The sequence below is a fragment of the Penaeus monodon genome, chromosome 3 (assembly GCF_015228065.2).
Source record: "Penaeus monodon isolate SGIC_2016 chromosome 3, NSTDA_Pmon_1, whole genome shotgun sequence".
Classification (NCBI taxonomy): Eukaryota; Metazoa; Arthropoda; class Malacostraca; order Decapoda; family Penaeidae; genus Penaeus; species Penaeus monodon.
In genome coordinates, this window is record NC_051388.1 from 16,483,383 (window position 1) to 16,490,882 (window position 7,500).

Below are 7,500 nucleotides of genomic sequence, written 5' to 3' on the forward strand. Positions count from 1 at the left end.
CAAAATAAAACACCTTCCGTCAGTAATGACATGCATAAACGAGCATATCAGACACAGACGACACAAAGTAATCAGATCGTGCGATGCTGACATTGCAATTACCCAGCACTTATCACAAGCCGAGTCTATTTATTTTACCGAATAATGTGACACTGGCGAAGAAGCTTTGGATGCCATCTATAAAGTAGGGGGTGGGGGGGGAGAGCTCTCGAATCCTGGGAATGCAATTGGGTCTCAAGGTCGCTTACGCACTTGTTCTCTTCTGGGGAGCTTCACATGCGCCGCCTCTCTCTTCTGCTTTCGTCCTCACTTCCTCTCTTATTTTTCCTTATAAACTCCTTTTTTCTCTCTTTTTTTTACGTTGCATATTCATTAACGCACCAACTTAATCACATAGGCATCATCATCACAATAATTTTCTTGGCCTGTTCATTTATACAAGATCTTATCATTATCACCATCACTATTAGCCTCTTCAATTATCATCATCATCACTTACATATATTCACTGCATTCTTTCTCCTTTCCCTCAAATCTTACCTCAAACTCACACCGCGAGTAGTTTAGCAACAATATCCATACGGTTTCCAGACTTCCTTCAGCTCAAAACGGTTCTACTGATTGTCCGAATTAAGCTTCATTTTACTCCATAACGGTTTTAATTACTTTTCTCGTCACGCATAATGTCCAACTAAAGAAAGAGAAAACAACGAATTGAAAAACATTTGTGAGGGTTAGCATTAAAACAAATATTTTCCTGCCGTCCACGACAATTAAAGTACTGAATGTATATACACTTCCGTTGCTCGGCAGAAAAGATGTTCCATGCCGAATGTACAACTCTATGGAACCAAGCAGTCACGGTTACGTAGTAACGTAGTAATCTTTACGGGACCTAACCGGTTTTGGAATAACACTAGTGAAACCTATTACCGTATTTACTGTTGTTTCAGGGGTTACAATAAATCGAGAATTTTCCGCTGACATTACTTATCTAGCCGTTTTGACGTCGCGCGCAGATTCACTTTACACATACAATGTATCTATATCTATCTATTTATCTATCTATATATAGAGATGAACAAAAACATCGAACGTGAACACAAAGATGAAAAGGAAAGCACCCACAATAAGAAATTAAATTAATTAGTGACTTTTAGAACTCGTTAAGAATTCCATATCTGACGAACAAATAACAGAAATGGATCCATTTCGGTTATCAGTCCGTCTGATGATGAACTTTTGGCATGTTCGAAATGTCTATTTAAACTAGAATGTACTGGTTACTGATGATTGCAATATCAAACCTGCAAATAAATTTGAATACTGTTATACGAGAATGGTCCACAGGCAAGCTGATAATGATAAGGATAATAATCAACTCTGAAAAAATACCTTGTTACCCTAGAAAATAATATGCCCGAAAAACGAAAAACTAATTTTTAAAAACATCGATTGCAAAATATTATATTAGCAGAGAAGCCTACAACCATCGTCTAATTGCCGCAGAAGCCAAGTTAACATCATCCGGAAGATTTTGCTGGCCATCGTGGGGCAACAGGGATTGGTGCAGTTTCATTACACTGGTCATTTAGAAAATATGCAAATTCTCCCCGCATCAATATAAAATGTGATGTAAATAAAACTAAAATTAGTTGCTATGCAAGAAAATGGTGACATTCACTAATTTAGAGCAAGTAAAAGATCGGGAAATCAAGACATTCTACAAGGGTCATAATTTTCCTTCTTCTGTGACATGACAAATCATTAGATCTAACACTCTTTAGAGCTTATAACAGATAACCTCACTGCATGTCGATGAGATTACACCAATGGCCGCCGTTACATGTACTGCCCACTGTATTTTTTGTGAATTTCGTTGCACGCAGATGGCTCCACAAGTGCTCAGCTACCAAGGGGTCAATTTGTAGGCCTTATGTGACCTCACCTGATTTCCACCATTCCTTCGTGATTTACTTCTCTTAATGCTCAATAATATCAATATTGATGTTGATGTTGTTCTTGTTCTTGTTATTATCATTGCTGCTGTCATCATCATCATCATCATCATCATCATCATCATCATCATCATCATCACTATCATCATCATCATTATTATTATTACTGTTATTCAAATACCAATAATAAAAAATTAAAAGACTGAAAATCAGGCGGGGTAGGTCTAAAAGGGCAATGAGGAGAGATAAATTGGACTGGTAGTTGACTCCTAAGTTACTAAGCTCTTGTGGAGCTATCTGTATGAAAAAAATAATAAACTAAAATCACAGTAGACATGCAATGTATGGCATGTCTTCCCAGCACATTGGGTTAAAATCCATCATCTATTATGTATACAAAATGCACACCTGCTGAAGTACAGAGTACCTTTATTAGTGAACCAACCAAACCACAGTACAAAATCTCCATCGTATTGGTCAGACTGAGCTATTCATGGGTAATTTTAATTGGATACATTGTTTTTGAGAAGCTTCAAGTTTTATTTTACTGCATTTGGATTTTATTATATAATAAACTAGCAGGTTTAGTCAGTTAAAAAAGATATTGCCTGTCAGATACAGATATTAATGTTAATGTGATGTAAGAATATCATCAAAAGGAGAACAGTAATCATTATCAACTTTAACTTGTCATAAAAGAAATTACCTCTCTTATCAAAATCAACACAAATATTTTCATTGCCTGACTATGATATAAGTACAAGAACTCTCAAACAAAACAAGAGTATAAGACAGGCAGTGGGATGCACTCATGCATACTGTCCAAACTGTTGGGAGAATTAAAAATCCTGATGTATGAACCCTGTGATTATGGATGCCATGGACATCAGGAAGTCATACATTAACCTAGCAGGACACACTCGGGTCACAGATTGCATGGGATTAGGAACATCTGTGCTGTGCAGATGGAGTGGAGATGGAATAGAAACTGGAGGATATATTACAGCAGTGCAAAGTTTAAATAAAAGATTTTGTACTATGGATAGCCAGAGGAGTCTGCTTAAAAATAAATCAATTGTGGCTGCTAATAACTGGTTTTAATTTCTTGCAAGGACAATGGCATTAGAAAAAAACAGTTGATATCACATCAATCTGACGAGTAAGCTGATTGTTTTGCACCTTTTACAATATTAAATGTGATAAATTTTAATCTAATCTACAGTATGAAAAACCCTGAATCAACAATTAAAAATTATCTTCAAATTGCTTTATCCAGAACACATGGGAATAAGACCCTGTTGACAATGATATAAACAATAACTAAACATAATGATGTTACTATTAAGGATTTTTTTTATCAGCAAAAGAGGTGGGTGTTTTTCAGGGAAATGGCTTTATATATTTCTTTTATTTTTCATACAAATTCTCTAGAGGTCTTCAAGCAGCTACCATATGTCATATCTTAATAACCTGTTTTATCATCTGCATAATCTTGGAAGGAATTATACTGATATATCTTTTACTACTATAGGTATCTGTCACCCACTCAACCCAAAGTACAAGCTGTAAGTGTTGAAGTGTATATATGTATATGGCTTTGTTTAACACTACATTCAATTAATAAAGTTGTATGACAATGATTAACCTTAAAGCCACTCAAGGAGAATGAATTAATAAATCAATTACTCCTAATCTTAATCTATTGCTGTGGTCACAGCTCTATAAAAACACAATATCTTGGCTATAGCCATTAAGAATGCAGTGCTTTTCAGAGATCACGAGATCTACTTATTAATGAAGACTGCATTTTCAGAGTTTTGAATATTCTACGCTTATGTAACTTTTCTATTGATATCAAAGAGTAATAGATAATTAGTAATTCATCTGCAGTCTTTCAATCCTTATTCCTTTTAATGGTAAAATAAAGAAAAAATATAATAAAGTATAAACCTTCTATAAAAAATATGCAACTGATATATATTTCTCAAGATTATATTAGTCCATTAACTAATAAAAACAATATATATTCACCTTCTGCGAGTAACACCTGGCACACTACTTTGAGAAAGAAGGTACCTCTCTCTATATAAGTAAATTTTTCTTAGTGCTTTTGCCTGTATATTTTACTATTGCCTGCTTTCCATGATTTACTTTTTGATTTTTTTACTGCTCCTCCTATTCTTCTTCTCAATATTCGAAAACATCTTGAACAATAATATCATCATATAATAATATACTTATACAGCTCCTGTCACTCGTAAACTAAAGACACAAACAGTGGCATTAAATCATTATCATTATCATCATCATTATTATTATTATTATTATTATTATCATTACTATTATTATTATTATTATCATTATTATTATTATTATCATTATTACTATTATCATTATTATTATCATTATCATTGCTGCTTATACTGTTATTGTTATTTATTATTATTACTGTAATTGTTATAGTCATTGTTATTATTGTCATTATCATTCTTATTATTAATATTATTATTATCATTATGTCTACTACTTTTATAATTATCATAATTTTTATAAGTATTATAATTATTACAATTATTATTTTTATTATCATTATAATAATAATTATTATTATTATTATCATCATTATTAATATTATCATAATTATTTTTATCACTGCTTCTGTTGTTATTACTACTAGTAATATTTTTTTATTTGTTGTTGCTTTTGTTACTATCATTATTATTATCCTTATTATCATCATCATCATTATTATCATTAACTACTACTATCATTATTATTACTATTGTTATTGTTATTATTATTACCACTATCTTCACCACTATTGTTGCTGCTGTTATTATAATATTACTAATAATAAAACACAATATAATAATAACAACATTAATAATAACAATAAAAACATAACCATAATGATATTAACAATAACAGCAGTGTTGGAATTGATTATGATAATTGTAATAGCAATAACAATAATGTAGTTATGATATGATAATGATAAAAAATATATAATGATAATGGTAACAGTAACAACAATAAAATTAATAATAATAATTAGTAATTGTTGTAGTAGTAATATTAGTATCAGCATTATTATTATTATTATTATTGATTAATCATCATCATCATTATTATTATCATTATAATCAGAAAGCACAGAAAAATAAGGAATAATGATACTAATAAAGATAATAATACTATGATTCATAAAGATGATGATGATGATGATGATGATGATGATGATGATGATGATGATGATGATGATGATGATGATGATGATGATGATGATGATGATGATGATGATGATGATGATGATGATGATGATGATGATGATGATGATGATGATGATGATGATGATGATGATGTCGTCGTCTAGCAGTAAAAATGACAATAAAAGTAATAACAGTAATGTCAATAACATATTTCTAGAATATCATATTTCTATATAAAATAAATTCAATTTGTGTAATAAATGTCATAGTTACCATTGATTTATCAATCCTTTATACTTTCTATAATAAGACCCACATTGGCATCCACTAAAACTACCACAACTACCAAAAATTTATAACTTTTCCTTTACCAGAGTATTGATTCCAGCAAACACAATGCAGCCAAAAGTGTCCACTCACTTCTGCACCACAACATTGGTTCTTTTTCATACAAAACTATTTCACATACTCAGGTCTGTAAATTCTTGTATATGTCTTAAAGTGTGAATGTATTTTATAAAAGAATACTGTATATGAGTGAATAATAATATTTTAATGGTCAAATTTCAGAGTGTATATGCCCTATTTTTCTCTTCAACAATACACAATCCACTTGTTTAATTGTACTTGCCAAATGGAATAAATTAAAATCCCCTTATTCAAATTATGTGAGTTATGTGACTGATAATATTATCTTAAAAGTAAATGAATAAAAAGGTGCACTGTACTATATATATATATATATAACCTTATGTCATTCTTAATATTTTTTTTTTCTCTCTTTCAAATTAAAAGCCAATACCATACAAAAGTTATATCAGCTGTTAAACTAATCTAAATAGTGATCATAAAGTTGATAGTATATTAAAGCAAATCATACATAGTTTTTATTTAATAATGACAAGAATGCAACAAAAGTGCAATTAATTTTTCCTTAGACTAATACACTAAAGAAACACAAAAAAACTAAAGAAATCAAATCTGTCTGATTCTCTATTTCTCGCATGATTTATCAGTGCCTATTGATAACGAAAAACTAGACAGAACACACAGAATAGTGAATAAAATTTTGAGAGCAAAGTATGGTTTGCAAAAGTGCTGCTTTATGTAGTTATATATTTAATAATCTTTTTGGCTAGATTTTGAATTTTACATCCAAAACTTACAACTCCCAAACCAGAGTTTATGAGAACAAATAAAAGACTTATTCTTATTCTCTAGACCTTTGGACATGAGCTGACGAAACAGTATAAAACACCGAGTAATTCTTGAACTTGAGACTGCACTCCCCAGAACAAAAGTCTCACAATCAATGTGGATTCCTTGCTTTTGATTCTCATGCAAAGGCCAACACCTGAATCACAAAATGTATGTTCTGGCAAGATAAAGCGTGGAATGGTTTCTTGTAAGTCAACAAGCTGTATCTTGCAAGTTTGGTGGCCTTTGATAGTGTGCAATTACCTATTACTGCAGGTGTATCTTTGATAGCCAATTATAAGCTTAGCTTGATTTTTTTCCAGGTTATTTTTCACATTTGAGTGTGCTGCTTTGTTTGTTGTGGCCACTACCTGTTTTATGTTTGTTTTATACTGTGTATGTTTCAAATAAATGAAAAACTTATAAAAAATGTCTTTCATTTCTGTCTCCTTAACTCAATGTCTCCCTGTCTCTTTTTTTCTTCAACCTATGTGTATTCTTTCCCTTTAAGGAATTACTGAATTTTACAATAATCTGCAGTTACTGAGGCACATATATAAATCAATATAACATTGGATATAAGCAACAATTGGAGATCTTGATTTCAGCAGTTCTGCAAACCCAACAATAATTTTGTTTTTTCAATAAGAATTACATCACTGTTAGATATACTAATTAACCCTTCCATGAAAATGGACTGAGCACCTACTTTTCCACTATCACTGTTGCAAATCAATATTTTCATGTAGGCTGCAGTGAATGACAACTTCCTTCGTGCTCCTTCTGCTGAACTGCATGCCCCCATGGCTAAGAATTTAACCCCTTTATTCGATGAGAATATGACTAGAAAGGTCCTTCTTTCATTAAACAGGGTCACTTTTCTCCTTCATGTGACATAAGCTGCATTTAGTGGCAAGCTGACACTTCCTCGCCAGTCCTCCTGATGACAATTCTTATGCTAGCAATGCTTTCGGAAGCAATCCCGTTATTGCTGGTGTTGCATTCAACCCAAGAAATCATTATTTGTGGCATTAATGGGATAATTACCTGTAATGACCGCCGCCCAACATGCCAAGAGAGTGATGTACCGGCCGGCCATGATGAGTGCCACTAGTCATGGCCTCATGCACGCCTCA